General features: G+C 32.7%; 1 pseudogene; it reads right to left on the bottom strand.

Moving 5' to 3' along the window:
• Positions 1–4,074: 4,074 nt before the first annotated feature.
• On the bottom strand, positions 4,075–4,193 carry LOC145247606 (5S ribosomal RNA; annotated as a pseudogene).
• Between the last annotated feature and the right edge of the window lie 22,745 nt (positions 4,194–26,938).

Below are 26,938 nucleotides of genomic sequence, written 5' to 3'. Positions count from 1 at the left end.
GCAGAATAATCCTTTCTAGTAGCCCCTGCCCAGATGTACTCGATCTTTTGACGTACTTGGCTTTTATATAGATAGCGAATTGCATCAGCAGTGAGATATATACTGAATCCTTTTTAGTGAAACCACTTACACTAGTGCATTGCCCTTGTCAGGGCAAGACACGTTAAAAAGCGAGTTAATTTAGTAAATCTTCGAAAACATTTGTCCCGTGCACAAAGTATAAAACAATTCTACTTCAGTAGCTATTCATGTAGCCTGGCTACATCAGTCTATTGCTATGAATAATATATCAGTCATAAAGATGCGTTATTTCACATTTTAGAAGTCACATTTACATTTAGGTTTACTCTTCAGGTCTTTTTTGCTTATTCATGAAAGTAGAAAGTACTATTTTCCGTCTATTCGAATCGGTCTGCTACTGAATGTGTTGCTCTTAGCATAACCCTATTTAGCTTTTACAAGTAATATATTCTATGCTTATCCACCATATTCTTTAAAGCGTTTTCGTTATTGATTTGGAAAATGAAACTGTTATCTCACTCTTATTTTTAAATATAAAGCCGATTATAATGTAAACACGATTACAAATGAGGTGCTTCCTCATTTTTAAATTACTTACTACGTGAATATCATTTCTTTTGTTTGTTAAGGATGATAAAGATGTATAGAATTACTAAGCGCGTTCGTGTAGGTTAGATAGAACCCCAGGATACAGTAGCCAGAGGCCACCTTCTTATGGCACCAGGTTATGATATTCTCCCCGCCTCAAGGTGTTATTTATAATGTTATATGATTAAATTCATGTGTATTATACACTGTATTGTATTGTATTCTTACATTTGAATACCGTATCCTGGCGTTATATAATCTTTAGAATAAAAAAAAATATTTATAACATATTGTTTTCTTGATATCAGTAATGTATCGTCCATTTGCGTCACTTGTTATAAATAGCATAAATATATTGCTACTGATTCAATTATCAACATTAATATTTAAACATTGCAATTTGTAAGTTATATCTTCACAAGCCATGGCGGTCCAGCGTTGCCCGGGTGTTTGAGGGTGTTGTTGAGCAAAAACAAAGAGTGGTAGTAGGCAGGCAGACTCGGATCCGTACCGCAAAGGAGGAAAAAGAAAGCGAAAAAAACGTGACGTCTTTGCTGTTGCGTCCATCGCCAAACTGGAAGTTGCGAATGGTTAAAATTAAAACTAATCAATCGAGAAAAAGGGATGACATGCGAAAATAGGTGCGAATAAAGCGACAACCTTCTTGAAGTTGAAGGTAAATAAATTATTTTCTTTCCCTATTTTTCGATTTTTGTCATCCGAATGTTCGAGTTTCAAAACGATACCGATCCCTTGAAAATCCGTCGCCTCTGTCGAAAGTTTTAGGCATACATACATACATACATACATACATACATATATTCATACATACATACACACATACAGACATACATACAGGTGAGATTTATGTTATAGATTACTTTAACTTGCCAAATTCCTCCAGTTCCAAACCATTCAATTTGAAACCCTCTCACATTTCAAGAAGAATTTTCAATCAAAATATGTCGGTCTTCTCGGAAGATTTGTGTGTTAACAGATAGGTGTGAATAGGTTTTTCCACGTGATACGTCCTTAGCACCCTCCACGCTCGGTAACATCCTCCAATGCTATTACTTGTTGAAATGACTTAAGCCTGATCATTGTCTGCTATGTCTGCAGGCCATTTACTCAAACTTTCTGCTGATTGACCCTCGGTTTAGAAAAGGGGCACGCTAATAAGTATTATTTGTTGTTCCTATTTAATAGACGATGATTATTAAATTCTAAAAAATACGATATCACAATAAACTATACAGTTGAAATGTTTTATTGTCATCCTTAGAAAAACTATAACCTTATCGCCGGAGCATGTGCTCCATAACTTTGCACTCTATTTTACAGTCGAAATTATTACGAGACAAGGACCAGCGACATAAAAAAACAGGGCTACAAACGTTACGCATACAAAGAAATTTTCTATAATATGTTCAACAGGTTAGAAAAGCAAATATTGAAGAAATGCACAATGTTCTATTCATGAAATTGACTTAGATTATCTGACTTATATTTACAAAAAAAGGGCACAATATTACGGAACACAATACAGTTTTACGACAGTTCCTACCAGCTACGCTTAGGTTAATGCTTTTGGCATGCTGCAAGAATCGTTTCATTTAATGTGTTCGGTATTTACTACCAGCCGAATTTACCGTACATCCGCTCAGTTCTAGAGAAAAGGATATTGCTCTTATCTGGAAAAGCGCCAGTTTAGTCGTCAATATGTAAACTTACGCGTCTTTATTAGGCATGCTAGTGGCCAATTGTATATAGTTTAACTCTTTTATTGGCTGTTTTAAGAGGAATGCCAGCAGTAACCCGAAATAAACGTTTTTTTTAACGATAAGTATTAAGAGGATTTGCGCCAGACTTGTATCGGTGGATAGATTGAGAGGGTAGTCAAAAATTGAACCGTTCATCACGTCTTTCTATTTTATATTTTAATAAGTTTACTAGAGCTTATCTCACATTAAGTAGCGTTATATCTTTAACATATCTTTCTGGTTTATCAACGTCTTCCTTTCTTCTCTACTAGAATTGATATTACATTATCTAGAATTTCACAGTGTGTTGATAGATTGAAAATCCACTCAAAAATCAAGCAGTTTATCAGATCTTTCTCTTTTATATTGTACGACGTTTGGTGTAGTGATTATTTCACATTAAGCACTGCCACATCTTCCTTATATCTTTTGGGCTTATCAAATTTTTAATTTGTCCTCTTCTTGAATTGGAATTAAAATATCTTGAGTTTCACAATATGAATATTCCAAAGAGTATCTACATGCTAAAAGAAATGCAGCTCTATAAATGTTCTCTTCCGTGTTTATATACTGTATCAAATATCTTGAAGCCGAATTAAAACATGGATTCAGCTTTTTTTCATGTTTTTGTTTTCTTATCTGGAATTTTTATTGCATTTTCCCTCTGAATTTCTATTAATTTCTTTACTTTTTGGGGATTTTAAACTTATTCAAGTAGATTGATTTACAGCTCTTAAATTTTCGTCAATTTAAAAATTAAATATTACGTTCCTAGCATGGGAATTCTCTTTGCTGCCTTATCCATTCTTTCTGTTGGCATGAAACCATTCATAAAATGTCCATCCTGTTGAGTATATCGATTGTTTATCCGTGGGTTCTTTTCTAAGAGTACATCCGTTAGGAATATATGAATACTAGTTGTAGTAATAAGACGGAAATGAATAGTACGTTCTTTTCTCATCATTATTACGGTTAGTAAAATATTAGGAGAGAGAAGATTATGTATGTAGTTTTAATAGCAGTAGTAGTTGTTTGAGAAAATAATGGAGGATGAGGAAAATAATTGAAGGGCTGTTGATTATGTATTATGGATTTAGCTAAAACCGTTCGTTTTCAATATGAATCTAACAGAGGGCGAACGCGCGTGTGACAGCGGCCGCTGTATGCAAATGACCAAGCGTTGTAGGAATTAAAGTTACACGGACGAAAAAGAAATAATATTATAACACAAAGACAACAGATAGACGTGTTGCACACGTGATCCAAAAGTTACTCCAAAAGACGCACCCTAAACGTCATCAGACAAAGGTAGTATTCCACGAGTTGTCACAACGGAGTCTTTTTTTAAGGCAAATAGATTTCGAACAAGATTCAAGGCGTTTTGCTCGAAAGTACATGTAAATAAAGGTACGTCGTTTCACCGAAAAACAGTGAGTCGAATTATTTCTATTTCTTGGTTTCATTGAAACAGTCTACATACAACACGTGGGTCCCGTCACATACTTAGCAAAACTCTGAAAAAGAATCATTAATATATTGTGTATGCAGTCAGCACCAACCCTATTCAGGGTTTAACCGGCTTCCTCCGAAGGAGAAAGTTTCATGGGAGTATGAAATTCACAAGCGTTCACATGTATATCTCCGTTAGGGGAGATGACAACGTTAGGTTTTTGTAACTTTTTGCATGGAGGTGTCGACGTCCTCCTATATACAACACCTGGACTTCCCAAGTTGACCACCCATTTTAGTAATGACCAGGTTCAACGTTGCTTAACTTCGGTGATCTTACGGGAACCGGTATGACAACGTGATTATGCTGTATATATTAATACATTAAAAACAATAAAATATGTTTTAATTGTTTTTCAAATTGTGTCTTAACTAATCATTGCACGATGATTTCAAAATGCATCCTACATTACATTTTCTTGTTCTGGTCTAATTCATTCGTGTGTAGCTTCAAAATTCAAATGTAAAAAAAACTTTTAATCTGACAGTATATTTTTAAATATCAGAAAGATCGTATATACATTTCCATATTCTATTTCCTCGAGTTTTATTCGTTCTTATTAAAAACACATGTTTGCTAAACATGTGAAGGTGTTCGACTTTGCGTGCGCGTATTTTAAAATGTATTTCATTTCACATATATTTCAATTTTATTGTAACATTCAAGAATATACACCAAAATTTTTTTGAACGATGTTGTAAATTTCTTAATTTAAATACTTTCTAAAATAATATATGTTGTAATATATAATATTTTCTGCGTTAAGTTTTAAAGCAAGGACATGTCTAATATTCGCAGGTATATTCATCTTCAATGGAGCATAATTGATATTTAACAATTTTTATTACTTATAACCTTGTTTTTGTACTGCAAAGACATTTTCTTCAAAAATCATCTAGTATTTCGTTACTAATATGCATTAATTCTTTATTGTGTGCTTTTGGATTTATTTTTTACTTTATAGGAAAAATGGATTCTATATAACTGGGGAATATCGTGGACATCCCATAGTGTTTTTCATGGCACTCCGTATACTTTACTTTACGTTACTTGATCATGATGAAAATCATCATCATAATCGTCATGATGATGATCATCATAAGTATGATGATGCTGATGATGATGGTTTACACCCAAAGGACGATGTTGCCCGACTATACAAGAAAAAGAAAGACGGCGAAGAGAACTGGTTCAGTAGAAAACTGTGGGAATAACACAAAAAAAGAACTAGAAATATACAATACATACCACTGGCAGGTTAATTATAAAAGCAAAAACAAACAAAACAGAGACAAAGGAGAAGAACAATAAGAAGAGAGACAACTACAGAAAGATTCATCAGAATAACAAACGCTGAGAATAAGGAAAACACTTGGATAGTGATGTGAAATAGACACGTAAACCGAGAAACTGCATCCTTAATAACTGCAGCACAAGATAAGTAAATAACAACTAACCACATAAGAGCAAAGATCGACAAAATACAAGAAATCAACAAATGCAGATACTAGACAAAGAGATGAAACTATAAAGCAAGGGCATGCAGCAATCTGACCCAATAGGACTACAAAAACATACAAACAACTGTACCTCGAACGCACAAACAATGGTACAGATATAAGCCAGCTACAGTACTGGAAAACGATAATCATAATATTCCTGGGACATGGAAATACAAACAGATGAACCTATCCAACAAGAAAACCGGATGTCGTAATAATAAACAAAAAATAAATGTTCTGTCAAATCGTAGACTTTGCCGTTCCGGTTGAATATCTCAGAAAAGGAAAAACAGCAAATACATAGAGTTCGCCAAAGACCTGAAGGAGATAAAGATGATGGAAAAACATCAGAATAGTACATATAATAGTAGAAATAATCCCGAAAAGGTTTGAAAAATAATTTTAGAAGATAATAATCAGAGGTATGGCTGGGAAGATACAACAAATAACAATATTGAAAAAGGCTGAAATATTTAAGGAAACCCATGAAAGAGGAGACTAATACACATGAATCATATGGGCTGGTAAGACAAACTGCTGCAGATTCAAGACATGAAGAAACGATACCTGGAAACAAGAACATTAAAGATTGATATTTACAAGTTCTCTATCTCCTCATCATCCTGCCCCATTGCCCAATAACCGCCTACCCAACAGAGTGACATTAAATAGCCGATAAGAGTCAAGGGATATGGAAGCCTATTTTTACCATTACATTTTAATTGAATCTGATGCATTTACACTGCCAAACAAAAAGTAAATCTTGTATGTTAAGAAAATGAGCATTTTATTGCTTGGCTTATGCAATAATGGTTATGTATAAAACCCGTTTATAATCTAATTAGGAGTTCAATCGGTCTTTGCTAGCCTCAATGTCCTGTTCATATGTTTATATGCGTATATATATATATATATATATATGTATACATATGTATGCATATACATATATTAACGTATATATATATATGTATATATATATTTTATATATATATATATATATATATATATATGTATATATATATATATATATATATATATATATATGCAAAAGTGTTACATGTCACGGTGACTGACATCACAAATTCCAAGTGTTTCGACCAAAAATTAGCGGAGGAGTTTAGCAGAGTCTTCAAAGCTTAACTCTTTCAACTTTGACGTCTCGGAAGCCAATTTACCCCCAAAAAACGAGTAAAAAACCTGCCCTATTCCCGAATACACTTTATGTAAATTTCTAATGTTTAAAACAAAATTTGGCTGAATACTTTAGTAAAGACTGCAGGCGTCATTTTTTAAGTTTTACCACAATTTGAACTTCTTACTGTTTATTGTTTAAGGCTGAAATTAAATTCAAAATTTGATCCATGTCTAAGTAATCTACATCTAAGATTTCACGTGTTTAGCCACAAAATTGGCAGAGAAGTTTCTTCGAGTTTTAAGAGGTCAACTCGTTGACCTTTGTATCCCTTGACATCAAAATTTATGTCCGAAAACCAATCAAAAAGATGTTCCCGATTCAATACTCCTTATGTAAAATCTCGAGTCTGTAGACTGAACATTGACAGAGTAATTTAGTAGGAAAATATAAACACACAGACGCACACACACAGATAATTTCACTTTTATAGATTTGTAGATATAATATTGCGAATCGTAGTTACAATGGGAGAAATTGTCGCGTACTTGTTATAATAAATACTCTAAGCAAATGATGTTATGAGTAAACTGGGAAATTAGTAACATCTTTTTTCGGATCGATTTTCTATAGAGCGAAAGAGAAGAACGAGAGTATTGATGGTCGTCTGAGCATACGCTAGGTCGTTAATTTTTTATTATTGCTTATGACTCACTTCTTCCGTCTATGAAGAAAAGAATATGTTTATTATTAATTCGAATAAAACAATAAATCATCATGTGTTTTAATGTGTCTGAGTAAGCCTTGATCCTCGTAGATGAAGCTGGCGGAAAATAACTGGCTTGTTAATAATCAGGGAGGAATATGTTTTGTGTGGTGAGTATCGCCATGTTGATTAGTATGTTTCCGTTATGAAAATACTGTTAACCGAAATCCACTTATTCCCAGAAACGCAAGCAGGGACCCAATGCAAATGCCGAGACTTTGCAACGGGGACGATTTTATTGTTATATGAAAAACAAATACCAAATATACGTGTAGAAGAAGGAAACATGGACGGCGCTATCCGACGAATTTTTTCAAATGTGAAAAAGTCGCTGGTCTGCTGGAGGAGAGAAAAAGTAATACATTATGAGTTTAGTTCTCATGATACTACACATGCAGATAGATGTATGAATAGAATTTACTCGCCAAGGAATTAATATAATAATTTGATAGAATAAATGAAAGTGAATGCAAAACCCAAGTCAGATAATGTCTAGCAGTGCAAGCGACTCTATAAGTCACTCTGTCGTCGGTTAATCGGTCGGTCGGTCGGTCTGTCGGTCTGTCAGTAACACTTTTGTGCTTGGCCTTTTTGGTTAAGATCAAAGGTCTGTTGTTAATAAATGATGTTCTTATCGTGGCCTTTTGGTCAAGATCAAATTGTATTATCTGACTTACTAAATGCTATACTTATGTGTCTAACTTTGTGGTATAAAGTGGGGATCACTTTTCTGTATTAATTTAATGTAAAATGATCACCTACTTTACAACCAGTCAGTCTCAAAGCCATTCAAGACATTCTCCAGATCATTCAAGTTATTTTTGAAGGATTCCATTTATTTTTAAAGCATTCAAGTCATCCTTAATGTCATTCAATTCATCCTTAAGTTCATTAAAGTTATTCACTTTTTATTCATTTAATCATTTAAGTCAATTCTTCGGTCATTTCAGTTTATCTTTAAGAATTTCATGTCAATCCTTCATTCACGCATTCATTCATCACACGAAAGCATGGGACTAATGGCTATCTCCCTTTTTCATATGGCGCCAGCGTTTTGGAGGCCTATTTTGTTATACATAGATATTAGTAATCAATTTTTTTGTTAATAATTTACTAAACGTTTTTGTAATAACCTCACAATAATTGACACCAATATAGTATTTAAATAAATTAAACGGTTCTCTTCTTTGAACATTTACTTATTAATGTTTTGTTTCATTAAACGGGATAAATGTGCTTGATTTGTTAACAATTAATTTTGAATTGATAAATTCAGAATCTATTAGATTTTCAATAGCAGATTTATAAACAACCAGCCTCATCATTGATAAAATAATTTCATATTTTTTTAATATTTTAAACGCGCAAGATGTGCTCAAGCGTGTAATTTTATAAATGTTTCTTAATTTGCATTTTTTGTGGTGACACTTGATACAATTTATTATTTAACTTATCTGTACTATCTTTCACATTTAATTGATATATTCATAAGACGTCGCATGATGTAACCTCACATATTCATAAATTTATTTTTTAGAGTTTGAAAAATTCTCAAATCGAAATGATGACAGATATATTAACTGCAATCTTTACCTGTAGCTTAAAATTGTAATTATATGTATATATATATATATATATATATATATATATATATATATATATATATATATATATATATCGCCAATAATTACTGATATCTTGTGATATTATATTGTGTATGCATTTCTTTATCTGCACCTTACTGTACTAACTTTTTGATTAAATTATTGGAAATATTAACTAAATTTTATTGACTTAATCTAATTTTCTTTTACACACACACACACACACACACACACACACACACATATATATATATATATATATATATATATATATATATATATATATACTGTGAAAGCAAAATCAAGACTTCAAACAGGGTGTTGATGGCAACAGAAAGTGTATTTCATTTTACTTTATAATTGTGTCTATGTCCAGTCCAACAATTTCAAACATTATACCGTTTGAAAATTTTCCCAAACCAGCATTTCTTCAGACTTTATGAATAAGCATACTTTTGACATTAGAACATCTTTTAAGAGACAGAACAAATCCCTTAGCGGGAAAAGTATGTGAGAAACATTTACCTTTGCTGTAGTTACGGAAAAGCCCATTTATGTATAAATATATCGCCTAAGTGTTGTACCACTATTTAAGAACAAAGTCAGAAGTTTTCACAGAAAACCCTAAGCCATTTTTAAAACCTTTATATATCCCATTCGTTGAGTTCCTAAATTAGATCTCGCTGTTTTTTTTTATTTCCAAAATGTTTAATTTTTTTTTTTTAGACGAGTTTTTAATTTTTTTTATTCCTGCATTTATAGTATGGCTGAAACAACCTTGGAATAACGTTACGGTTAATTTTAGTTTCGTATTAGTGGCAAGGTAATGTTTACATATTATCGTTTTTGTAGTACTTAGATTAAGGCCATTTTAGGTTTAATGTTTAATTGAATATGAGAATAACTAAAAAGGCTGCATTATATATATATATATATATATATATATATATATATATATATATATATATATATATAAATCCTTGTACAATATTTCGAATGAGGCTCTCTAATCTTTTTATTATTATTTAATGTTTTAAAATTTATTGTCATTCTACTTGAATGTTTTTATATCGTTTCTAAATACAATTATGAGGGGAGATAATCCAATTATTTTGTTAATTGCTACTAGTTAATTCTGTTGGAAACTGGGTCGATTTTTATTTCTTATAACAATTAAAGGGAGATAATTCAGGGCGTTTGATGTTTTCGGTTCATTGATTACACTTTTTGTTGCAATCAACACCCTGTTGAAGTCTTGATTTTGCTTCCACAGTATATAAATACTCAATTATGAAATATGGTCATTTTGTAGCTTGCTCTTTAAGTCAACTCTTTCTGGCTTAAAACTCATTGGTATATGAAAACTTACTGAATTACAGGCACTCAGTATATTACATATAAGTCTCTCTCTCTCTCTATATATACATATATATATACATATATATACGTATATATATACATAAATATATATTGCCCATCATATTTCCCATTATACTTAATTAATGCGATAGACACGATAAATCTCTCTTGATTTTATTAGAGTTTAATCAAAACTATATAATTTGGTCACCTTGTTATACATAAAATATATACCCATGATTAACATATGTACCTGACGAAAATCAGCGGTTATTTTTTTGGGGGGGACATTGTAAATATAGACACCGTGAAAGACTTTAATCCAAAAGCAATCCCATAATAGACAGAAATTTTAACGTTATTAAGGAATTAAATCTTAATAAATGCACGTGCAAAATAACTGCCCTCAACAAAAATTAAAGTCAAAGCGTTACGTTGCAAATGAATTCTACTTTATACAATAGAAAAACTCATGTGTTCTTATTCTAAACTGTCACTTTCAGGAAAAAGCAATTTGCATATAGATGTTTGTATATATAAAGTTTTATTTTTAATTATTATTTGTTATAAGTTTTTGCATTTGATAATTGCTTCTGTTATGTGCGTAAAACACTGACACATGTTAGATATTATGGTAAAAAAATTCATGCAGTCTATTTCTAAATTATATGTGAAATGACTAATTGAAACATTTTTCTTCTTGCAGTAACATTGAAAGGTATTTACGCTTATCGATACAAATAAATAAGAGATACATTCGTATTATTTTGATTTTCAGGACTTATGTTCTCACAAATCACGAGTTATTCGCCATTGTATTTTTCAGTCGCCTATATTCAGAATTGAACATTCAACCCTCAGGAAAATATCACATTTACAAGTATATTTCCAAGTAGTCTAGCCACTACATCACGCGCCCTTGCGTAAAATAAAAGTTCAATTCTCAGCGTAGGGGACCAGAAATGCGATGGTGAATTACCTATGCCCTTCATTCAGACATAGCTGACAGAACAAAACCATGCGTATTCCTTGATGTAAATAATGAGCTCCGTTCGAAATTCCGTCTTGATCCCAGATGTTACATGAAAGTGCTGCCCCCTTATAATGTAAGTAACAGGCCATACTGGACAAGTAAAAATGATCTTGGGATAAGGCGAGTTTTAAAGATAATGGATAATGGAATGCTAGAAATTCAGTCAATTGTTAATTCTATCAGAAATAGTAAAATATTGCTTATTTCGGAAAAAGAGTCGGTAGCCGTTTTTTCGAAATCTTAATATTAACTATGTCAGTTTAATGACGGGGCAATGCAAATTAAAAATCTATTGTTTAAAAATAGGTTAGAATTAGAATTCATGATTCTTTTGTTTGCCAAAATGTTTGGACAAACATGTAAAGCCACGTGAAAATTAGTCACGTTTGAAAACCACACTTCTGACGTCATACAAAAAGGATATTTCTCAATTTAGGAGTCTAACAATTCGAAGTTAGAGGTAAGTGGTCAGTCAGGTGAGATTAAAGAGTTGATGAGGATGAGATAATTAGAGCAGATCACACACGGTGATAGAGTTGGAGAGTGGGAACCCCTTAGAGGCGAAGGGTTGAAGAGTAAACAATGTAGTCGAAAAGGCTGGAATTCCTGACGTCACCGATCGGCCGATTGAAGAATAAAGAAATCATCTATATTTTGTAAGTATTGCCTCGTGTTGTCATTCTTTACAACTGAAAAGGTAAATGTGTTTTATCATCATCTTATAAGGAACTCTGCGTAAACCCGTCCAAGTATTATGTGTCCTCATCACCATCATCATAAGTGAAGTATTTCTTCCTCTCTATATGTGTTAAGAACTTGCATATATCTCCCACTCCGCATTAATATGAAACCTCAAAGATTTTTCACAATCGTCGCCGTGATGTAATATGTATAAATGTCTCCTTCGTTATTATCATCAGTATCTTTTCTGAGTCCCCGTATTACAGGAACTGTTATATAAGTCCCCAATATGAGCCCCCTGCTATATAACACAGAAACATTCCCGAGTTCGACAAAATACACCTGAAGAAGGTCGGAGATTACAACGACTAAAACCGAATAGAAAAACACCCAAAATGAGAAAAGAAGTCTAATAGAATAAAAATAATATAAAGATATCCACGAAATGATTACTATTTCAAATTAATATTTAAAGTATTTCTGATTTGAGAATTGCGAAGCAATCGACTAATATTTAATTTATAACGAAAGAGAGAGGATCATCTTCTATGCCAATCCTACAGTAATACAGTAAGCTATTGTCAATTACTTACAGATTTTGCACCTGTTGACTTCTGATGAAAGTTGATGAAAGCGATGCTAGGCATATTCTTCTTAGTTTGCTTCGAATATTAAACATTCAGAATATAAATAGAACATGTTTTATTTTGTTCACTAATTCAGTATGATGTTTCGATTATGGTTTGTTCTCATTTGTTTATTCTATAGACACGAGGCGAAATTACTATGGATCTGTTTGTGTGAGATAATTAAGGGAAGAATGTTATAATTAAGATTAATAATTTACATTAATTAACTATTTCAGTGCAACATAAATAGGTAACGTCATTAGATGTTATTGCATGGTACACCCTTAGGAAAAAATAGAAACATATTCCGCACCTGTTAACCTCTCATTTGGTTTAAGGTTAAAGCTACATTATAGTTGAGATATAATATAGTGCTAATCCTCATATAATGAATTCTTTCCAAACAATAGTCATGTATGTCTTTACAGGATATAAAGTTTTATTATGCGATTTAACTCGTCTTTCTAACGTTCCTAGGTTACATTAATTGGAACAAATACTCATTATGCATTGCCAATGGTGATGCAAAGTAGAAGGGGTCTCTTATCTGCGTTTTAAGAATATTCACAACTGCCAATACAACCATCATGCTCTCATGCATAGAACATTTTCCCATATATGAGCTGATTTATTTATCACTAGTTTTTAATATCTTGGATATTGTTGTATAAGTTTGAAACATGAGAATCTTATTTAATATGTCTGCAGTGCCTACCAAACTCCAACCATCGGCCACTACTTCAATGTGACAGCTTAATATTTATTTAAATGTATGACGTGAAACTAGTAACATTGATATCCTCTTGACATAGATAGACTCAACTGATCCGGAACGTAGCGTAATCCACGCTTCATTGCAGAGGTCAGCTGAAGCCATAAAGGGCTTTACTATGAAAGTTCATTCCCTCGAACTTTAGAATTTCATCTTTGTATCCAGCGTCCCATATTTGCTATATGACTGTAATCTGAATGAAATTCACGCTGAGCATCTCCCTAATTGGTCCCGTTTAAATATACTCGTTAATTCACTGAACAAGCTTATGTCTCATTGGGAAAGTGCTTTGTCTGTGGTAAATATGAATAATAATCGTTTCTATATTTAGTACCTTCACCTGCAAAATCGCTACCATTATTTACTGGAACCGGCATTTTTTACACCGTTATTTTTAAAAGAAAATACAAACGATCTGGTAAATAGTTAGTTCACTGGATTTTGAAAATCAATTATTTATAAACGATATTATTGAAAGAATATCCTGAATATTACGCTGGATTTGTAATTGAACTCACCGTGTTGATAAACTGGTGTTAGCACGAAAACGTTTTTTATAGAGAAGGACACTTGGTATTTTATTATTTGAGAACGCGTTCAATCCTCCTTGAAGGTTGTGAAATGTTTTTCACTCCTGGTGGGAGTAGTATGAAATCAATGGTTTCGACAATCGTGTTCATAAACACAAGTCATGTTGAGCAACCAATTAAAAGCTTCTAAAGTTACTATAAAAGTTGTCGAATTTTTTATTCTATCATTCAGCCGCCATATTTGTTACTGGCAATTACACTCATGATCCTACTCCGCTATGTTCAACATCATGTCTCAACACTTAACAAATGTTTAGGAACTTTCTGGGACCTTCTAGATTTAAGAAAATCCCTTTCAAGGTTCTTTGACTGGCCTACAAATGTTTTGTACATTTCATGAAAAGACATTCTTTATGAATTGCTAGATAAGGCATTTATATTTAGGGTCAATAACACCCCCACAAGAGTATCTAGTGTTTTTCCACATACGTCTATCATATTTAAATAACAAAATTAGTCTTAATGAATATTTATGCTTAATGTGTTCGACTATTTAGATTACTATCTCGAGTTTTAACAATATAACTATTGAGAATAACTAAACACTACTGTTCTTTAAGACATTGGTACAAAATAGCCAGTTTATACACTTACCATAGCCTACTTCTTCAAATATATTTAATGTTTTCAATTAAAAATGTGTCCACGAAGATATTTGTAGACATAGTTTTGTCTGCCTTAAATTGAGCTTAAATGATAAATTGTACCGAGAATTAAAAAAGTATTCGAGATAAAATTAGAGAAAAGGAATGAAATGTTAGTATAGGTGTACTGGCCTAGCATTTATTTGTTTAAATTGATGGGTTGAGCCGCTATGACCTGTCTTGTACTAAACATTTATTAGTTTGTTTCGTCTTATGATTAAAACCGAACATAGCGCTGAATGTGTCTTGCCATACAAGCTCAAAAATCACTTTGCACACCTCAGTTTATTAGATAAAACATTAAATTTTTAGTCGCAGACTAATTGCAAATATTTGTTTCGTATTATTTTATCTTATGTTAGACAGGTTTCTTATTTAGAAATATATATTTTTTTTATAATCTTTCCTGCTCTCATATTATTTATATCTATGGTTCTTATTTTATTATTTTTATGGTTATTTTCTTTGGTTATTTTTTTTCATTCTCTGATAGATTTTTAGTTAGTTATTTCTAATTATTTACAACTACTGTATCAACTTCGGTTAAAATGGCGGCGCTTTTGTAGTGTAAGAACACGAAATACGTATGATAAAACAATGTCAAAATTAAACTTCCACTCAAACACTTCTACATAATATGCATTACTTTTTTGAGAAAAACATCATCGAGAGCACGTGTCTTAAAGCCGCTATCACATCTGCAATTGAGATCATATTAGTGTGGTACAGCGTTTGAAAAATTGTAATAATTATATATTGTGGGAGATAATATTAACTAATAGTTATCAGACAAAATAACCAGAAAGAATTTTTTTTAGAAACATTGAAATAAAAGCTGCTATAATCTACACGCCTGTATGGATGTAAACACGTCACGCGTTCATTTGTGCTTTTTCGTAATTTTCAATACAGCTAAGCTACCGAGGTTTAATATATCGTTCACCATGGTTACACATCATAAATAAAACGTGTCTCTACTTACATTAATTGTCCCCAGTTTTGAACGATACCCATAGAGTATCTTTTATGTTCTAGATAAACAAGTGTTATTAAATAATCCAATTCTACCTAATTTTAAAAAAAAAACTAGTTATCATTATTGTGTTATATTATGAACCACCCTGTTGTGAATATGGATCATCTTCCCTTTAATAATCCAAGCTATAAAACCTGTACATTCTCGCTAGTCTAGTAGACGGTAATAAGATAGTTAATTAAATAAAATATTACTAGACGGGATCTCTCGTCCTATTTTTATAACAAGTTATTCGATTAAGCATGGAGCAATTTATGTGGCCGGGGTGATTAACAACAGATCCAGAAAGCGATTCAGTCGGCAAGTGTTGGAAACATTGGAGGGAGAGATTTACAGATTTTAATCAAGGTTCTTTATTTAGAAAGGCCGGAACGTACAATAAGTGTGCGCTCCTAACCAACTACCTGTCTCACAAAGTTGACAAAATTATCTCGGAGTGTATTATCTACGAAGCAGCAATCGATGTACTGAACGTTACGTACATAAAGCTCCCAAAGTGAGATATTTTAAAGACACCTACTTGCAACTCGCCGACAAGAATGAGGCGAAACATTGGACCATTTCCTTAAGAGAATTGCACACCCATTACTCAATAACTTTTGTTCTGCATTTGTCTTCGAGACTTGAAGAGCGGCTGCTTTTTTAAAACCGATGAAGTTATCTTATTCGCTGTTAATGTTAAACTGAAAGTTTGCGATCATAACTACTGTGACCACAAAGGAATTGTAACGCTATAAGACGTTTTTTCGGTCAATGTTCTGTTGGGAAAAATACTGTGACTTTATTTGTAAAGAAGCTATTTTGAACAGACGTTACTATAGTTTGTCTTTCAAAGAAGATGTTATTGAAAGAATTATCGTCAATTCTTGAAGGTTATGAGTTGAATTTAAACTAAGAGAGATATCTCGGATATATCTGTTTACAGTGTTCGCAAAATGCAAGGATGTTTTTTCGTTATGGGGTACACTGTGACAATCTGATATTTTAAAAGTAGCCAGAAGTATTATTACTTGCAATGTCGAATTAATATAAGGGAAATCATCGATATTAACTACTAGCTACTATTGCGCTAAGACATTAATATTTTTTCTATTGTTCGGATTTGAAATCTTTAATAGCTTCCTTCTGAATTGATTATTGGTAGCATAAAATAAATTAAAATAACTATTGGCTTTTTCAAAGTTATAAAGTCAATATAAAACTGGTTACGAATATATCGACATACACACTGGTTACGATAAATTCTAAAATATAACTCAATAGTGAAAATAAATTAATGCTTAGAAATATCTTTAAGTATGCACTATAATATATATTGCTGCTTCTGAAATATAAACTTTATTGAACATTGGATTCCGTTAATAAAGTCTACACGTTATGAGCATAACCTAATCAGTTCAGTTTCACCATTATTTAAAAAGAAGTTTCTTCTTATTACATATGCAAGCATATACATTATCTAACTGTGTTCTATTTGGTGCAAGCTTAAAGGTTTTATGAAATGCAATTGCTATTTGTTTGATGTATAGATATGGATATGTTAATTATACATTTTATATTTGCCCACCAACATTTTTAAAACATTGATTTGGACCAAGCAAGTGTGCTTAAAAATATCTTTGAAAATAGAAATATCAAAGTTATTGTTCAGCAGACAAACACACTCACACAGCCAAGTTTCCTAAAAAAGGACGTTTTAAACAGGTATTTTATGTGAGAGAGCCAAATTCACTTATTTCTAGATATTTTGGTTAAAAGCCGATAAGGAAATTTGCGACACAATTGAATGTGAAGGTATTTTTTTATTCCTGGTATAGATAAAATTTCGAGAACAAATAAACATTCTCTTTTCCTGTTCTCTCATATACATATATATATATATATATATATATATATATATATATATATATATATATATATATATATATATATATAAGTGACAAAAGGGTGGAATATCTATATCTATCTCTCTCTATGTATATATACATATATATATATGTATATATATATATATATATATATATATATATATATATATATATATATATATATATATATATATAAGTGAAAACAGGTGGAATATCTATTATTAGTTTCAGAGTGTATCGATGCTTGTCGGTGTAACTTTATTTTATTAACGTGGGAGTGTTACAGAAATTTACACTAAGAATTAACAATCAATATTAAAATAGTTTGTCTCTTACTTTGTGTATCATGGTTACACCGTTCCTCCCCCGATTTACTGTCATTTAATAGTTATGACCTATTTCTTGTAATAAATACTTTTACGGTGATATATTCATTAGTTTCAGTTTCGGTTTCGATTATAGCTGATGGCATTTAATCAACGATTTTTATAAATAATTTGACAAAGAATTCTTCAAAGGTTTGATTTCGAGTTTGAGCTAAAGTGAAATATCTCTATCTATCTATATATCTATCTATCTATCTATACTCATATAAATTTGTTTCTCTTTGTGTGTATTGATATTCATATTAAACCCCTTTTTTTCTATTTTTTATATTTAAAAAGAAAATACAATTTTCTCCTATATTGGGTCTGAAATTGCATTCACTAGCAAAAGATTTAGCTAATTTGGATATTCTTTTAAACATTCATTTTCATTAAGATTCTATTAGTTTCTTGGGTTTCTAATGGGATAACCATCTTTAGTTAACTATTAAGTGTAATTATATTCATGCAGATATGCTACATAACTAATACTTCCAGAATATTTGCGTAAAAAGTTTATAGTAAACACAAAATTGTTTCCATATATATTTATGGGTACGTATATATTTTTGTTTAACAAATTTGTCTACCAAACCTCTCCAAGAGTTTTTGGTCTACAGACATGAAACTTCATATACAAGGTATTTGAGTCCATGCAAACCTTTATATTTGTGTGTTAGCTCGGAAGAATCGGTGCAAAAGTGTGAAAATTAAAAAAAAAATGAAATCTACCAGGTGAAGGCCGAATGCATAACGGTTCATGTTCTAATTTTTAGCCTTTCAGTAAACATATTTTCATAGTCCAGTCATGGTACGGCAGAGGCAAAATAAGTCGTGAGTTGAACGCTTTGGTGTCGATTCTTGGTAGTGGCTAATCTTTTTAAATCTTACTATATACTGCGTCCAATCTATCTATTATCCATCAATATTTCTATCTATCCAACCATCTATCTATATCTCTCTCTCTCTCTCTCTCTCTCTCTCTATATATATATATATATATATATATATATATATATATATATATATATATATAAACTAAAAATGGATGTCTGCCTATTCTGTATGGTAGTTAAGGAAGACTAATATATATATATATATATATATATATATATATATATATATATATATATATATATATATATATATTACTTTACATATTCACACTTTTTAGTATATACATATGCACAAAACCTTATGAACAGAACAAAGGGCCCGAGCAAAGCGGGGTGGAATTGCTAGTATATCTATAAAAGTTAGCGTGTCTGCGTGTCTGTGTGTGTACATTTTCCTACACAACAAGTCAATCAATTTTAAGTCTACAGACTCGAAATTTGATATACAGGGTACTGAGGTTTGGGGAAATCTTTGTAATCCGTTTTCGGCCGGAAATTTAGCTGTTAAAGGGACAAGTTCAACGATTTGACCTTAGGGAACTCTACCAAACTCCTCCGCCAATTTTGGGTTTAAACACTTGAAATTTAAGAGATAGGTTATCGTGAACGTGCCTGTATATCTGTGTGTCTGTGTGTGTACATTTCCCTATGCAATAACTTTGTTATTTTGAAGTCTACAGAGTATGCGGTCTCTGCCAAATTACTCAGAAAATTTATGGTCTAAACATTTGAAATTTTACATAAAGGGTATTCAGAGACAGTGCAGGCTTTTTCCTCGGTTTGGGTCGACAAGTTTTAGTTACCAATATATAAATGTATGTATGCATGCATGTATGTTTGCATGGCTGCCTAAATCTTTGACAAAGATGACGGATTTTACCAAGATCAGTATGGTTTTAAAGTTCGACCTTTCAGACGACAACCATCGAAAAATTCGTAAAAAAAACATTAATATCTTCACCTTAAATTGGGCACTTTTCTCCCGGGGATGGGGGTCGCAATTTTCTCCGATATTTTTTTTAAAGTCATCCTCTCCTTTCGATTGTCTAGCTTTAATTTTGAAAATGCCACTTCCGGTTTGGCGGTGGTTATAACAGCTAGATGTAAGGTTTTCACCCCGTTCTTTTCCTTCTTTGCTGTACGGGTTCGAGCCTGGCTTCCTACTACATTTCTTTTTGCCAAACATACACATCCAAACACCCTGGAAACGCGAGGCTGAAATGCTATTATATCTATAAAAGTGAACGTGTCTGGGTATATGTGTGTGTATGTCTGTGTGTGTGTGTGTGTGTGTGTGTGTGGGTCTGTACATTTTCCTACGCAATAACTCTGTCAATTAAAAGATTACAGACGCAAAATTTGATATGCAGGGTGCGTAGATTTGGAAAAATTTAGTGATTGGTTTTCTGCTGGAAATGTGGCTGTTAAGCGGTCAAAGTTCAACGATTTGACTTTTGAGATCTCTATCAAAATCCTCCGCCAATTTTGAATCTAAACACTTGAAATTTTAGATATAGATTCCTTGGGCATGGATCTAACATAATAACTTTATCTAAGCCCAAAAAATGAATTTGTATGAGTTACAATAGGGGTCAAAATTTACAAAAAGTTTGACATATGCGGTCTCTACCAAATTACTCAGATAATTTCTGGTCTAAACATTTGAAATTTTGCATAAAGACTAGTCAGAGAGACTGCAAGCTTTTTCATTGGTGTGGGTTGGAAATCTTTAGGTACCGATATATAAATGTATGTGTTTATGTATGTTTGCCTGTCTGCCTTAAACTTTCGACAGAGGTGACGGAGTTTACCAAGATCAGTATCCTTTTAAAATTCGACATTTCATACGACAAATATCGTACAATTGGCTAAAAACATTAATATCTTCACCTTCATCAAGCACTTTACTACGGGGCGGGGCGCTTTTTTCGACGATATTTTTTTAAAGATATCCACTCCTTTGGATTGTCTAGCCTTAATTTAACCATAAGTCGCTTAGGTTTGACGGTAGGCGTAACGTCAAGATGTCAGGGATTTTTCCCCCGTTCTTTTCCTCCTTCGCGGTTCGGGTTCGAGCCTGCCTTCCTACTACCACTTCTTTTTTTGTTGCGAAACATACACATCTAAACACTCGGGCAACGCCGGGCTTAAATTCTAGTACGTATATGTTTTTGTTTAATCTAGAAAATTGAACGTGCCTGTGTGTCTCTGTGTGTGTACATTTTCTCACCCAATAACTCTCTCAATTTTCAGTTTACAGACTGAAAATATGATATACAGGGTACTGAGATTTGGGAAAATTTTGTAATTCATGTCCTGACAGAAATTTGGCTGTTTAGCGGTCAAAGTTCAACGATTTGACCTTTGCGAACGCTACCAAACTCCTCCGACAATTTTGGATATAAACAATTAAAATTTAAGATATAGGTTCCTTGGTCATGGATCTAACTTAATAACTTCATTTGAGCGCAAAACAATAAATGTTAGGGGGTCATAATAGGGGTAAACATTTAAAAAAAATAACCTCTGCGGTCTCTACCAAATTACTCAGACAAATTCTGGTCTAACCATTTGAAATTTGACATAAAGCGTATTCAGAGATAGTCTTTAATCGGGTTTGGTCGAAAATCTGAGCTACCAATATATAATTGTATGTATGTATGTATGTTTGCATGTCTGCCTAAAATTTTCGACAGAGGGGAGTGGATTTTCACAAGGTTTTGGACCTGGACCCTTCAGACGACAAATACCGAAAAATTGGCTAAAAACATTAATCTCTTCACGCTCAAACGGGCACTTACCAACAAAACCAAAACAAATTATGATGAAAGTAAAAATAAAATAGATAAACCCCATCATTTATTATACCATACCTGTTCACACTGAAACACTTATCACAATATTCTGTGGATCTATATTTAAAAAAAAAACCTTGTTAAACTTGTGGCATATTTACATTCTATGGAGATTAGGTGCGAACGAACAGCACATAATATTATTATACCATATATCTTTAAATTGAAATATCATTGTCAAAGTATACTTACGCAGATAGATATGAAAAGTCTTTATTACAGTTTGTGCGTATTTCCATTCTATGGAAGCCAGGCGCGAACGAAGACCTAACAATTTTATTATGCCATTACTATTCAAGGAAAAAGATACTTATCAAAGTATACTCATGTACATCTTTATCAAAAACACTTGTAAACGTTTGTTTTTTTTAATTTTAATTTTTTTATTTCCATACTTTTTGGACCAGGCGCGAACTCAGACGCCACAATTTTAATGAACCACCGTTCTGCCAGATCAAACATACTCATTCCCGTGTCTCGATACATCTTTTATCATTATATGCAATCATTTTTTTTTAAAATAGTCAACCATATAGGACCCATTTTGTGACCAGACATACACACACACAGACGTGCAGCTTTATATATATATATATATATATATATATATATATATATATATATATATATATATATATATATATATAAGTTTCTTCAAGATTCGATTCAAGCTGATGAACCCAAATCATTTGATTATATTTTTAATAACCACTTTATAATATATAAGAATCGATAGAAAATTTTCTTCATAACAATAGATACGACACCTGAATGAATGAAAATATCATATTTAAGCGTATTTTACGACCGAGCTACGCCAAGTGTCCCTGTTTCCTTAGATAAATACTTTCTCAGTTTTACCAAAACAGGTACAATATAATAAAAGCTTTACGTTATCATTTACGCTGGACATCCGCAGTATGCCACCATCAATATGTTACATTTGAAAAAGTCCACTGTGAAATTTACACAGGTCCTGCTAATTTGTACTATTTTGATTATGTAGATTTTATGTACATTCAGTAATTGACTAATACCCTAACCGCTATACGTGCTAAGTAAAATATATTTTTATAAGTAACAGTTTTCCAGGTTCAATCCAATGTGCCGGCAACATTATTGATACAATGTACATTGCGTATTGTATGTCATAAAGTTTACTCAAATCGATATACTGATTTCCAAATTAAATATGATGTACATAAAATAAGTCGGCGGTGACACCAACAGAATAATTGTATTAATATAGTACAAAATAAAACAGTATTTAGAATTATCTAATCAATTCCAATGTTATATTGTTGAATTTATAGAGTGAAAAAAAGATATAATTTTGTGTGTCTCTATGTTTGTGTTTTTCTGCGTTCATCTTCCTGTACGAGTATCTACATAAACGTTTTTAATATTCTTAAGGTATTTTTAATATTCTTAAGGTATTTTCCGACGCTTCGATAAGTAATTAAACATATCCGCACTATATTTCTTTCGTTAAACAAAAAGCGGAATTTGACTGTTTTTGTGTTGGCTAATATATATATATATATATATATATATATATATATATATATATATATATATATATATATATAATCGCCTCCAACGTGCGTGTAGATATAAATATAAATGCTAACATACTCATCTGTGTTTATGTGTTTAGCTTAAAGATACATATGTTTGATGTGCTTGAGCGTATAGTTTCGAGTTTTGTTCGTTTACACTTATATCACTCTCTATTATTATATACAATTAACTTTGTATTCGTGTGAGTTCATCTCTCATAGATTAAAAAACGGCTAAGTCTGTTCTATTTTTGCAAAATTATCACAAAGATAATTTATATTTCTGTAACTTATCTTAGATATGATTTGTACCGAAAATCAGAAGAAAATACATATCCAAAATAGGGGACATTTTCTAATATTGATAAACGATTTTCAAATAATATTAATGGTGTTCTTCTTGCATTGTTCTCTTGAATTCAAAGATTCTAGTAGAAATTTATTTCAAGAAATACTGCTATTAATATCTGTTCTGTTCACAAAACGCGTTTCTATTATATACAGTGATAAAAAAGGGAAGGTTCATATATATATATATATATATATATATATATATATATATATATATATATATTTATTTATATATATATAGGTATATGTGTGTGTGTGTGTGTGTGTCTGTTATATCTACACATATAGTACTCATTAGCTGCATCACGGATCTTTACAAAAAGTGTCTCAAGCCTTCATCGAAACGACATTCTCGATGACAGTCAGCGCCCTTAGCTATCATACGGCACCTGCAGAAAACAAGGTAAATCTCAATTGTAATTGATTATATATATATATATATATATATATATATATATATATATATATATATATATATATATATATATATATATATATATATATATATATATATATATATATATATATATATAAGAGCAAACAGTTAATAAAACCTGTTAAAAACACTTGGAAAAAGAGTTAAAAATATATTTTATCTGAAAAGGAAAAACTTGAGACGTGGAGAGTTTCATGGTGATTGTCACTTCTTGACAGATGACCATCTTTCTCTTGCTTTATTGTTGATTATTCACCCATTTCCATGCACCTTTGGAATATTGTTTGATTGGTTTGTTTTATCCTGTTTAATAGGTTTCACAATTTTATTATTATGTTTTTTATTTATTTTATTTTAATTTTAGCATGCTCATATTTTTCTTCTCAAGACTATCACAGCCATGATAGACCAAGGAGCGCCACTTTTCTTTTAGAAGCACTTTCACCCCTTGCCCATCAACAATGAGAGCTTTTAGATTATGTTTGATGTTGTCCTTAAAGCCTTTCCTAGGTTTATGTTGTGGACGCTTTCCTTGTAAAATTTCACCATTGAACAGGCTTTTGGGCCATCTCGTCGTCTATCCTTGCCAGATGTCCATCCCACATCATCTGGTTGCGCATTATAAAATTTCCGATGCATACTACATCAGCTAGCATGAGGGCATCGATATCAGGTATAAATGTGGCTCACCTGATGCTCAGAATGTGTCTCAGAAATGTCTGCTGCACTCTCTCAATGACTTTTATGCGTCTATCATAAGTTGTCCAGGACTCAGAAGCGTAAAGCATGCGTGGTAAAATACAAGATTGATAGACACTGATCTTTGTACGAAGAGTTATACCCCTGCAAGACCACACTCGCTTATCCAAGCTATCGCAATCCGTAGTGGCACGCTGTGTCCTATAGTTTACCTCGGCCTCCAGAGTTCCGTCTCTGGCAAATGTACTACCCAAATACACAAATGTGTCAACAACGGCAAGTCTCTGGTTGGCAAAACTATTTGGTTCCACATACAAACTACCGGATGGACGTGTGAACATGACCTTAGTCTCCTTCAGACTAATAGTAATCCCAAAAGATCAATGATACCCTGCATATTCCTCACACTATTGGCAACGAGATCAGCGCCATCTGCGTAAGGCAATTCACGAACTAAGAGCTGAAAGGTCCTTGTAGAAGCAAGAAAACGACGAAGATCAACGACCTTACATATGGTTCTAAAAGGCAAATAAACACTCAGCAAGAAATCCTTAAAGGCATAGGAAAGCATAGTTGCAAAATAAATAGAAAAATATTGCAGCTGCTGCTATATCACTTTCCTTCAAACTATTTTGAACAGATGGGGTTTGATAGGAATCTATTTAACTTCAGGCGAGCCTTTATACAGGGTGACCTCAAAAAAGGGCCCAGTGTACACTTTATAAATGAGAGTTGGACCCACTTTTTTGGGGCACCCTATATTAGTGTGGAGCTCCGTACGTAATCGTAGAAATTGAGGTGGGCATCCCAACTTCCCCGGAATTATCCATAGGGCGTTTCTGTTCACCGTATCAAATGTCTTGGACAAATCAACAAACATCTGATAAAATGGAACACGGTGTTAAGTGCATTTCCTATGCAACTGCCGGGCGAAAAGTTCATGTCCGTGGTTCATCTGGCTTGACGAAAGCAACTTTGGCTTTCTGGAATGACGGATGGACAAATATACCTTAACAATATATTAAGTAGAACTCTGGAAAATACTTTGCCACCTGCTTCCAATAAACTTATCCCACAATAACCCCCATAGTCGGTCCTGGGACCCTTTCCCCTGTACAGTGATATGAGGATTGCATCAACACAATCCTGATGGACGGAAACACCCTTCCAAACATCATTGATGAGATGAAGAGTTTCATGAACAAGTTTATCACCCTCATGTAAGATGACTACCATCAAGCCCCTCCCAACGTTCCTTTTCTTGATTGCATCTGTAATTTCATTCTCAGGTGGGAACTCAGACATTTCATGGATAAGTATCTGTTGTGATAAGAAATCATTGATGACGACCTCATCAGCATTAGAGGGGTTGTCAAAGGGAGCAGAATAATGCTCAGTCAAGCAAAGGATAATCTTGTTAGGATCCTTTATGAGGGCAATTCCATCACTTCAGAGTAGGGGGAAATGTTGATAGTGTTTGAAGACCAAAAGCTTTTTTTAAGCAAATGCAGCATGCGTTAGAATCTTTACGATCAAAAGCTATCTGGATTTGGTTGACAAGTTAAGCCCACCACTGATTCTTCATTTGGTGGAGTCGCTTTTGGAGAAGACCCTTGTTTGCTTTAAGTGACTGTTGAAAGGGGCTCTCGACCTCCAGGAGAAGCAGGTAACATTATATGATGCAACTCATTTTTAGTACTTACGAGTTGAGTAATTTCAGAATCATTATCATCAAACCAATCTTGATGTTTAGATTTGCGGAAGCCAAGAACATCTACATTTATTTCATAGTGTATTTTTAAAATGAGCCTACGACCCATCGAAATTAGTAAAATTAACTAAAGATTGAAGCTTTTCACATACACTTGGATCATCTAGCGTGGACACATCAACCCGCCTAAGAATCTTAACACCACCCAACCGACACTTCCTCCTTATAAAGATTTTAAACTTCCCGCGTACCAAAAAGTGATCTGTGCCGAATTCAGCTGCATGCATTACATGGAAACTACATACGTCCTACAACTCTGCATTCCTGGAAATAATATAGCCACTCAAGTAATCTTGTTTTGACCGAGAATGGGTTAATTTTAACCTATGGACTTCCTTGTGGCTGAAGAAAGTGTCACAGATAGCAAGATCGAACTGAGTGCATGGGTGGGAAAGATGCAGACTATTAATGTAGAGTGTATCTACACCAAATTGAACGAGCAAGTCACTGGAGTGATGATCCTTGTCACACCTTGCATTTAAATCCCCATGAGTAAGATCTTCCAAGATAA

This window comes from Euprymna scolopes, chromosome 25 (genome assembly GCF_053919585.1).
Source record: "Euprymna scolopes isolate OS-2025 chromosome 25, ASM5391958v1, whole genome shotgun sequence".
Lineage (NCBI taxonomy): Eukaryota > Metazoa > Mollusca > Cephalopoda > Sepiida > Sepiolidae > Euprymna > Euprymna scolopes.
Note: the sequence above shows the minus strand (reverse complement) of the source record. Positions and strands in the feature narration are given on the sequence as shown.